This window comes from Tamandua tetradactyla, chromosome 7, assembly GCF_023851605.1.
Source record: "Tamandua tetradactyla isolate mTamTet1 chromosome 7, mTamTet1.pri, whole genome shotgun sequence".
Classification (NCBI taxonomy): Eukaryota; Metazoa; Chordata; class Mammalia; order Pilosa; family Myrmecophagidae; genus Tamandua; species Tamandua tetradactyla.
Window position 1 is genome coordinate 131,043,149 of NC_135333.1, and position 12,375 is coordinate 131,055,523.

The following is a 12,375-nucleotide window of genomic DNA, read 5'->3' on the forward strand; positions in this document are numbered from 1 at the left end:
GCAAAGGAACCCCACTGTTTCAGTCCTGCCCAGTTAGATGCTGCAGAGCTCCAGAAGATAAACACCTTCTGAAGATGGTTAAGTTACAGAAGAGCACTATCTGCTGGGCAGGCCAGAAAGTGCAATGGGCCATTGCAAGGCTTTTCACAGCCTCTCCAGACCCTATCCCAGGCCCATTGTAGCTGGTCCACATCCCCTGCACAGGTACTCAGCCCTGTTTTGGCTGAGAAATATGGAAAACCCAATTATCAGAGCAGTGCCCTAATACAAACCCAAACAACAACTAAGTCCTAGACAAGTGAGAGAAATCAACCTTCAGAAAAGACCCATCAAGATAATCAGAAGATTAGATATCAGTATGCTGGTTAGGAAACTGTTGTGCACCCCAGAAAATCCACGTTCTTTTTTTTTCTATTTTTTTAATTAATTTTTAAATTAAAAAATATATATAACAATAAACAAATGCAAACATTCTTAACTTTTGATCATTCCGTTCTACATATATGATCAATAATTCACAATATCATCACATAGTTGCATATTCAGCATCCTGATCATTTCTTAAAACATTTGCATCTATTCAGAAAAAGAAATAAAAAGAAAACAGAAAAAAATTCATACCTACCATACCCCTTACCCCTCCCTTTCATTGATCACTAGCATTTCAATCTAAATTTATTTTAACATTTGTTCCCCCATTATTTATTTTTATTCCATATGTTTTACTCATCTGTTGATAAGGTAGATAAAAGGAGCATCAGACACAAGGTTTTCACAATCACACAGTCACACTGTGCAAGCTATATCATTATGTAATCATCTTCAAGAAACATGGCTACTGGAGCACAACTCTGCATTTTCAGGCAGCTCCTTCCAGCCTCTCCATTACATCTTGACTAACAAGGTGATATCTATTTAATGCTCCAGGATAACCTCTGGACTCTGGAATCTCTCAGCCACTGATACTTTATTTTGTCTCATTTTGCTCTTCCCCCTTTTGGTTGAGAAGGTTTTCTCAATCCCTTTATGCTGAGTCTCAGCTCATTCTAGGGGTTTTCTCAATCCCTTGATGCTGGGTCTCAGCTTATTCTAGGATTTCTGTCCCATGTTGCCAGGAAGTTCCACACCCCTGGGAGTCATGTCCCATGTAGACAGGGGGAGGGCACTGAGTTTGTTTGTTGTGTTGGCTGGGGAGAGAGAGAGGCCACATCTGAGCAACAAAAGAGGTTCCCTTGGGGGTGACTCTTAGGCCTAATTTTAAGTAGGCTTGACCTATCCTTTGTGGGGTTAAGTTTCATATGAACAAACCCCAAGATTAGGGGCTCAGCCTATAGCTTTGGTTGTCCACACTGCTTGTGAGAATATCAAGAATTCAAATTGGGAAAGCTGAATTTTCCCCCTTTCTCACCATTCCCCGAAGGGGATTTTGCAAATACTTTTTTTATTCATTGTTCAAATCACTCTGGGATTTATCAGGGCATCACTCTGGACAAACCAACAAAATCTCATGTCCTACTCAAGAATCTATGTACTTATGGTGTTCAGTTAAGCTGTCTACATAAGTTATATTATGAAATGCACTAATCAAAATATAAATTTTGTACCAAATAAGCAATTTTTGCTTTAGTCACACACATAGGTTAAAATTTTAAAATCTTAATTATCATCTATTTTCAACAGCCTGCAATAATGACATTCTTTTGTTCTTCCTCATGCAAAAACATTTTTTAGGGACTTCCGGAGAAGATGGCAGCTTAGTAAGACACGCGGGTCTTAGTTCCTCCCCCAGAACAGCTACTAAAGAAATAGAAATGGTACAGAACAGCTCCCGGAGCCACGACAGAGACCAAAAAGACCGCTTACCCCATTCTGGAAAAGCTGAACCGGCAGGGAGAATCCACAGCGGTGAGATTACCAAGGGGCGCGCACTTCCCCGGGCTGGGGCAGCTGGTGGCCGGAGTCCCTCCCTCCCTCCTTCCCGGGCTGGCTGGGAGAATTGGACAGGCAGTCTCCTCAAGCCACGGCAGCTGGTGTCCCCCCCATGCGCGGCCCCACGGACCGGCTGGGAGAATTGGATTGGAGGTCCACCAAGCCACGGAGACCAGCGACCGGGGTCCCTTCCACACGCGTGGCTTCCCGGTCCAGCTGGGAACGTTGGATAGGCACTACCCCAAGCCACGGCAGCTGGCGCCCCCCGCCACGCTTGGCGTCCCGGGCTGGCTGGGAGATTTGGACCAGCACTCCCCCAAACCACGGAGGCCGGCGACCCTCCCCACACGCGGATTCCTGGGCCGGCTGGGAGATCCGGATCAGCACACCCCCAAGCCACTTCGGCTGGCGACCCTCCCCCACAGCGAGAGTTTTCCAAAGTTAAAGGAGCCACAGCATCTTTTACTGGTGGGACCCGCAGACAGATGAGCGCCACGAGCGCCACCTACTGGGCAGGATAAGAAAAACAGAGCCCAGAGACTTCACAGAAAAATCATTCAACCTGCTGGGTCCCACACCCAGGGAATCTGATTAAATGCCCAGATGCCAGCAGAAAATAACGGATCACGCTAAGAAAATTGAAGATATGGCCCATATCAAAGAAACAAACCAATAGTTCAAATGAGATACAAGAGCTGAGACAACTAATGCTGAATATACGAACAGAAATGGAAAACCTCTTCAAAAACCAAATCAATAAATTGAGGGAGGACATGAAGAAGACATGGGCTGAACAAAAAGAAGAAATAGAAAATCTGAAAAAACAAATCACAGAACTTATGAGAGTGAAGGACAAAGTAGAAAAGCTGGAAAAACAATGGATACTGGGTTAGTTAGATTCAGTTGTCAACTTGGCCAGGTGAGCATACCTAGTCTTGTTGCTGAGGACATAAGCCAATGGTGCATGAACCTCATCTGCTGCCAATTACATCTGTAGTCAGCTAGGAGGCGTGTCTGCTGCGATGAGTGACATTTGACTTAATTGGCTGGTGCTTAAATGGGAGATTGCAATGTAGCACTGCTAAGCAGCTCAGCATTCCTCATCTCAGCACTAGCAGCTAAGCCCAGGCCTTTGGAGATGCAGAAAGAAGTCACCCCGGGGAAAGTTGTTGGAACCCAGGGGCCTGGAGAGAAGACCAGCAGAGAACATCTTGTGCCTTCCACGTAAGAAAGAACCTCAGTGGAAAGTTAGCTGCCTTTCCTCTGAAGAACCAACAAAATAAATCCCCTTTTATTAAAAGCCAATCCATCTCTGGTGTGTTGCATTCCAGCAGCTAGCAAACTAGAACAGATACCTACAATGATAGATTTAAAGAGACATAAGCTAGAATTAGTGAACTGGAGGATGGAACTTTTGAATTCCAAAAAGAAACAGAAACTATAGGGAAAATAATGGAAAAATTTGAGCAGGGGATTAGGGAACTGAATGACAATATGAAGCACACAAATATATGTGTTGTGGGTGTCCCAGAAGGAGAAGAGAAGGGAAAAGGAGGAGAAAAACTAATGGAAGAAATTATCACTGAAAATTTCCCAACTCTTATGAAAGACCTAAAATTACAGATCCAAGAAGTGCAGCACACCCCAAAGAGATTAGACCCAAATAGGCATTCTCCAAGACACTTACTAGTTAGAATGTCAGAGGTCAAAGAGAAAGAGAGGATCTTGAAAGCAGCAAGAGAAAAACAATCCATCACATATAAGGGAAACCCAATAAGACTATGTGTAGATTTCTCAGCCGAAACCATGGAAGCTAGAAGACAGTGGGATGATATATTTAAATTAATAAAAGAGAAAAACTGCCAACCAAGACTTCTATATCCAGCAAAATTGTCCTTCAGAAATGAGGGAGAAATTAAAACATTTTCAGACAAAAAGTCACTGAGAGAATTTGTGACCAAGAGACCAGCTCTGCAAGAAATACTAAAGGGAGCACTGGAGTCAGATATGAAAAGACAGAAGAGAGAGGTATGGAGAAGAGTGTAGAAAGAAGGAAAATCAGGTATGATACATATAATACAAAAGGCCAAATGGTAGAGGAAAATATTATCCAAACAGTAATAACACTAAATGTTAATGAACTGAATTCCCCAATCAAAAGACATAGACTGGCAGAATGGATTAAAAAACAGGATCCTTCTATATGCTGTCTACAGGAAACACATCTTAGACCCAAAGATAAACATAGGTTGAAAGTGAAAGGTTGGGAAAAGATATTTCATGCAAATAACAACCAGAAAAGAGCAGGAGTAGCTATATTAATATCCAACAAACAAGACTTCAAATGTAAAACAGTTAAAAGAGACAAAGAAGGACACTATCTACTAATAAAAGGAACAATTAAACAAGAAGACATAACAATCTTAAATATTTATGCACCAAACCAGAATGCCCCAAAATACGTGAGGAATACACTGCAAACACTGAAAAGGGAAATAGACACATCTACCATAATAGTTGGGGACTTCAATTCACCGCTCTCATCAATGGACAGAACATCTAGACAGAGGATCAATAAAGAAATAGAGAATTTGAATATTACAATAAATGAGCTGGACTTAACAGACATTTATAGGACATTACACCCCACAACAGCAGGATACATCTTTTTCTCAAGTGCTCATGGATCATTCTCAAAGACAGACCATATGCTGGGTCACAAAGCAAGTCTTAACAAATTTAAAAAGATTGAAATCATACACAACACTTTCTTGGATCATAAAGGAATGAAGTTGGAAATCAATAATAGGCAGAGTGCCAGAAAATTCACAAATACGTGGAGGCTCAACAACACACTCTTAAACAACGAGTGGGTCAAGGAAGAAATTGCAAGAGAAATTAGTAAATATTTCGAGGTGAATGAAAATGAAATCACAACATATCAAAAACTATGGGATGCAGCAAAGGCAGTGCTAAGAGGGGAATTTATTGCCCTAAATGCCTATATCAGAAAAGAGGAAAAGGCAAAAATTCAGGAATTAACTGTCCACTTGGAAGAACTGGATAAAGAACAGCAAACTAACCCCAAAGCAAGAAAAAGGAAAGAAATAACAAAGATTAGAGCAGAAATAAATAAAATTGAAAACATGAAAACAATAGAGAAAATCAATAAGACCAGAAGTTGGTTCTATGAGAAAATCAATAAGATTGATGGGCCCTTAGCAAGATTGACAAAAAGAGGAAGAGAGAGGATGCAAATAAATAAGATCAGAAATGAAAGAGGAGACATAACTACTAACCTCATGGAAATAAAGGAGGTAATAACAGGATACTATGAACAACTTTACACTAATAAATACAATTTAGATGAAATGGACGGGTTCCTGGAAAGACATGAACAACCAACTTTGACTCAAGAAGAAATAGATGACCTCAACAAACCAATCACAAGTAAAGAAATTGAATCAGTCATTCAAAAGCTTCCTAAAAAGAAAAGTCCAGGACCAGATGGCTTTACATGTGAATTCTACCAAACATTCCAGAAAGAATTAGTACCAGCTCTGCTCAAACTCTTCAAAAAAATCGAAGTGGAGGGAAAGCTACCTAATTCATTCTATGAAGCCAACATCACCCTCATACCAAAACCAGGCAAAGATATTACAAAAAAAGAAAACTACAGACCAATCTCTCTAATGAATATAGATGCAAAAATCCTCAACAAAATTCTAGCAAATCGAATCCAACAGCACATTAAAAGAATTATACATCATGACCAAGTAGGATTCATCCCAGGTATGCAAGGATGGTTCAACATAAGAAAATCAATTAATGTAATACACCATATCAACAAATCAAAGCAGAAAAATCACATGATCATCTCAATTGATGCAGAGAAGGCATTTGACAAGATTTAACATCCTTTCCTGTTGAAAACACTTCAAAAGATAGGAATACAAGGGAACTTCCTTAAAATGATAGAGGGAATATATGAAAAACCCACAGCTAATATCATCCTCAATGGGGAAAAATTGAAAACTTTCCCCCTAAGATCAGGAACAAGACAAGGATGTCCATTATCACCACTATTATTCAACATCGTGTTGGAGGTTCTAGCCAGAGCAATTAGACAAGAAAAAGAAATACAAGGCATCAAAATTGGAAAGGAAGAAGTAAAACTATCACTGTTTGCAGACGATATGATACTATACATCGAAAACCCAGAAAAATCCACAACAAAACTACTAGAGCTAATAAATGAGTACAGCAAAGTAACAGGTTACAAGATCAACATTCAAAAATCTGTAGCATTTCTATACACGAGCAATGAACAAGCTGAGGGGGAAATCAAGAAATGAATTCCATTTACAATTGCAACTAAAAGAATAAAATACCTAGGAATAAATTTAACTAAAGAGACAAAAAACCTGTACAAAGAAAACTACAAAAAACTGTTAAAAGAAATCACAGAAGACCTAAATAGATGGAAGGGCATACCATGTTCATGGATTGGAAGACTAAATATAGTTAAGATGTCAATCCTACCTAAATTGATTTACAGATTCAATGCAATACCAATCAAAATCCCAACAACTTATTTTTCAGAAATAGAAAAACCAATAAGCAAATTTATCTGGAAGAGCAGGGTGCCCCAAATTGCTAAAAGTGTCTTGAGGAAAAAAAACGAAGCTGGAGGTCTCGCGCTGCTGGACTTTAAGGCATATTATGAAGCCACAGTGGTCAAAACAGCATGGTATTGGCATAAAGATAGATATATCGACCAATGGAATCGAATAGAGTGCTCAGATATAGACCCTCTCATCTATGGACATTTGATCTTTGATAAGGCAGTCAAGCCAACTCACCTGGGACAGAACAGTCTCTTCAATAAATGGTGCCTAGAGAACTGGATATCCATATGCAAAAGAATGAAAGAGGACCCGTATCTCACACCCTATACAAAAGTTAACTCAAAATGGATCAAAGATCTAAACATTAGATCTGAGACCATAAAACAGTTAGAGGAAAATGTAGGGAGATATCTTATGAAACTTACAATTGGAGGCGGTTTTATGGACCTTAAAGCTAAAGCAAGAGCACTGAAGAAATAAATAAATAAATGGGAGCTCCTCAAAATTAAACACTTTTGTGCATCAAAGAACTTCATCAAGAAAGTAGAAAGACAGCCTACACAATGGGAGACAATATTTGGAAACGACATATCAGATAAAGGTCTAGTATCCAGAATTTATAAAGAGATTGTTCAACTCAACAACAAAAAGACAGCCAACCCAATTACAAAATGGGAAAAAGACTTGAACAGACACCTCTCAGAAGAGGAAATACAAATGGCCAAAAGGCACATAATGTCCCTGGCCATTAGAGAAATGCAAATCAAAACCACAATGAGATATCATCTCACACCCACCAGAATGGCCATTATCAACAAAACAGAAAATGACAAGTGCTGGAGAGGATGCGGAGAAAGAGGCACACTTATCCACTGTTGGTGGGAATGTCAAATGGTGCAGCCACTGTGGAAGGCAGTTTGGCGGTTCCTCAAAAAACTGAATATAGAATTGCCATATGACCCAGCAATACCATTGCTGGGTATCTACTCAAAGGACTTACGAGCAAAGACACAAATGGACATTTGCACACCAATGTTTATAGCAGCATTATTTACATGTGCAAAGAGATGGAAACAGCCAAAATCTCCATCAACAGAAGAGTGGCTAAACAAACTGTGGTATATACATACGATGGAATATTATGCAGCTTTAAGACAGAGTAAACTTATGAAGCATGTAATAACATGGATGAACCTAGAGAACATTATGCTGAGTGAGTCTAGCCAAAAACTAAAGAACAAATACTGTATGGTCCCACTGATGTGAACCGACATTCGAGAATAAAGTTGGAATATGTCATTGGTAACAGAGACCATCAGGAGTTAGAAACAGGGTAAGATAATGGGTAATTGAAGCTGAAGGAATACAGACTGTGCAACAGGACTAGATACAAAAACTCAAAAATGGACAGCACAATAATACCTAATTGTAATGTAATTATGTTAAAACACTGAATGAAGCTGCATCTGAGCTATAGTTTTTGTTTGTTTGTTTGTTTGTGTCTTTTGTTTTTTCTTTTTCCTTTTTTTATATATATATATTTTTATTTTTTATTATTATTTTTTTATTTTTTTCTCTATATTAACATTCTATATCTTTTTCTGTTGTTTTGCTAGTTCTTTTCCTAAATCGATGCAAATGTACTAAGAAATGATGATCATACATCTATGTGATGATATTAAGAATTACTGATTGCATATGTAGAATGGAATGATTTCTAAATGTTGTGTTGATTTCTTTTTTTAATTAATAAAAAAATAAAAAAAATGATCATGGTGATGAATACACAACTATTCACGTGATTGATATTGTGAACCATTGATTGTACACCATTTATGGAATGTTTGTACATCAGGAATGTTTCTATGTTTGCATGTTAAGTTTTTACAATAAAAGCATTGCAATAAAAATTTAAAAAGAAAAAAAATTTTTTTAAATTTGTGCATTTAGTCACTATCATTATACACTCTAGGCATTCCTAGATTATACCATCTCAGTCTTTATTGTCTTTCGTTCTTTCTGATTTCATTTGTGACCCCAGTCATCCTCCCTTTGTCATTCTCACATTCAGCTTCTTCATTGTTTTAACGTAATTGCATTACAGTTAGGTAGTATTGTGCTATCCATTTCAGAGTTTTTACATTCAGTCCTGCTGCACAATCTGTTTCCCTTCAGCTCCAGTTACTGAATATCTTGCCCTATTTCTATCTCCTGATGGTCTCTGTTGCAAATGAAATTCTCCAAGTTTGTTCACTAATGTCGGTTCACATCAGGGAGACCATACAGTATTTATCCTTTTGTTTCTGGCTAATCTCACACAGCATAATGTCCTTAAGGTCCATCCATGTTGTTACATACTTCATAACTTTGTTCTGTCTTACAGCTGGATAATATTCTATAGTATGTATATACCACAGTTTGTTTAGCCACTCTTCTGTTGATGGACATTTTGGCTGTTTCCCATCTCTTGGCAGTTGTAAATAATGCTACTATAAACATTGGTGTGCAGATGTCCATTTGTGTCCTTGCCCTCATGTCCTCTGAGTAGATACCTAGCAATGATATTGCTGGGCCATGTGGCAATTCTATATTTAGCTTTTTGAGGAACTGCCAAACTGCCTTCTGCAGCACTTGTAACATTTGACATTCCCACCAACAGTAGATAGTATGCCTCTTTCTCCACATCCTCTCCAGCACTTGTCATTTTCTGTTTTATTGATAATGGTCATTCTGGTGTGTGTGAGATGATATCTCATTGTCATTTTGATTTGCATTTCCCTAATAGCCAGGGAAGTTGAGTATCTTTTCATGTGCCTTTTGGCCACTTATATTTCCTCTTCTGAGAAGTGTCTGTTCAAGTCTTTTGCCCATTTTGTAATTGGGTTGTCTGTCTTTCTGTCTTTTTGTTATTGAGTTGAAAAATCTCTTTATAAATTTTGGATACTAGACCTTTATCTGATATATCATTTCCAAATATTGCCTCCCATTGTGTAGGCTGTCTTTTTACTTTCTTGATGAAGTTCTTTGATGTACAAAAGTGTTTAATTTTGAGGAGTTCCCATTTCTTTCTTTCTTTCTTCAATGCTCTTGCTTTGGGTGTAAGGTCTAGGAAACTGCCTCCTAGTATAAAATTTGTAAGATATTTCCCTACATTTTCTTCTAACAGTTTTATGGTCTTAGATCTAATGTTTAGGTCTTTGATCCGCTTTGAGTTAGTTTTTGTATAGGGTATGAGATATGGATCCTCTCTCATTCTGTCACATATGCATATCCAGTTCTGTAGGCACTATTTATTGAAGAGACTGTTCTGTCCCAGGTGCATTGGCAGACTGCCTCATCAAAGATCAGTTGTCCATAGAAGAGAGGGTCTATATCTGAATACTCTATTCTATTCCATTAATCAGTATATCTATCTTTAGGCCAGTACCATGCTGTTTTGACTACTGTAGCTTCATAATACACCTTAAAGTCAGGTAGTATGTGACCTCTGACTTCATTTTTTTTCTCAGGATACTTTTAGCTATTTGGGGCTCCCTGCCTTTCCAGGTAAATTTGGTTATTGGTTGTTCTATTTCTGAAAAGTAAGTTTTTGGGATTTCAATTGGTATTGCATTGAATCTGTAAATCAATTTAGGTAGAATTGCCATCTTAAGTATATTTAGTCTTCCAATCCATGAGCACAGTATGCCCTTCCATCTATTTAGGTCTTCTCTGATTTATTTTAAAAATTTCTTGTAGTTTTCTTTGTACAGGTCTTCTGTCTTTTTAGTTAAATTTATTCCTAAATATTTTGTTCTTTTGGTTGCAATTGTAAATGGAACTCTTTTCTTGATTTCCCCCTCAAATTGTTCATTTCTAGTGTTTATAAACACTACAGATTTTTGAATGTTGATCTTGTAACCTGCCACTTTACTGTATTCATTTATTAGCTCTAGTAGTTTTGCTACTAGATTTTTCGGGGTTTTCAACATATCATATCATCTGCAAACAGTGAGAGTTTTACTTCTTTCTTTCCAATTCTGGTACCTTGTATTTCTTTTTCTTGTCTAATTGCTCTGGCTAGAACTTCCAACACAGTGTTGAGTAACAGTGGTGATAGTGGACTTCTTTGTCTTGTTCCTGATCTTAGGGGGAAAGTTTTCAGTTTTTCCCCATTGAGGATGATGTTAGCTGTGGGTTTTTCATATATTCCTTTTATCATTTGGAGGAAGTTCCCTTCTATTCCTATCCTGTGAAGTGTTTTCAACAGCAAAGGATGTTGAATTTTGTCAGATGCCTTTTCTGCATCAATCGAATTGATCATGTAATTTTTATGCATTGATTTGTTGATATAGTATATTACATTAATTGATTTTCTTATGTTGAACCATCCTTGCATACCTGGGATGAATCCTGCTTGGTCTAGCAACACATTTAATGTGTTGCTAGATTCGATTTGCCAGAATTTTGTTGAGGATTTTTGCATCTAATTCATTACAGAGATTGGTCTGTAGTTTTATTTTTTGTAATACCTGTGTAATATCTGTTTGTAATATCTTTGTAATATCTATTTCATACCAATAACAATTAGAAAAGAGCAGGAGTAGCTATACTAATATCCAACAAATTAAACTTCAAATGTAAAACAGTTAAAAGAGACAAAGAAGGATACTATGTATTAATAAAAGGAACAATTCAACAAGAAGACATAACAATCACAAATATTTATGCACCAAGCCAGAATGCTCCAAAATACATGAAGCAAACACTGAAAACAATGAAAAGAGAGAAAGACACATCTGCCATAATAGCTGAAGACTTCAATTCCACACTCTCACCAATGGACAGAACATCTAGACAGAGGATAAATAAAGAAACAGAGAATTTGAATAATACAATAAATGAGCTAGACTTAACAGACATTTATAGAACATTACACCCCACAACTGCAAGATACACCTTTTTCTCAAGTGCTCATGGATCATTCTCAAGGATAGACCATATGCTGCATCACAAAGCAAGTCTCAATAAATTTAAAATGATTGAAATCATACAAAACACTTTCTCAGATCATAAAGGAATGAAATTGGAAATCAATAATAGGCAGAGTGCCAGAAAATTCACACATATGTGGATGCTCAACAACACACTTAAACAACCAGTGGGTTAAGAAAGAAATTACAAGAGAAATCAGTAAATATCTTGAGGCAAATGAAAATGCAAACACAACATGTCAAAACTTATGAGATGCAGCAAAGGAAGTGCTAAGAGGGAAATTTATTGGCCTAAATGCCTATATCAAAAAAGAAGAAAGGGCAAAAATCAAAGAATTAACTGTCCACTTGGAAGAATTAAAGAAAGAACAGCAAACTAACCCCAAAGCAAGCAAAAGGAAAGAAATAATGAAGATTTGATCAGAAATAAATGAAATTGAGAACATGGAAACAATTGAGAAAATCAGCAAAACCAGAAGTTAGTTCTATGATAAAATCAATAAGATTGATGGACCCTTAGCAGGATTGACAAAAAGGAGAAGAGAGAGGATGCAAATAAATAAGATCAGAAATGGAAGAGGAGACATAATCACTGACTCCACAGAAATAAAGGAAGTAATCACAGAATACTATGAACAACTTTATGCTAATAAACACGACAATGCAGATGAAATAGACAACTTTCTAGAAAAGCATGAACAACCAACATTGACTTGAGAAGAAATAGACAAACTCAGCAAACCAATCACAAGTAAAGAAATTGAATCAGTCATTAAGAAACTCCCCAAAAAGAAAAGTCCAGGACCAGATGGCTTCACATGTGAATTCTACCAAACATTCCAGAA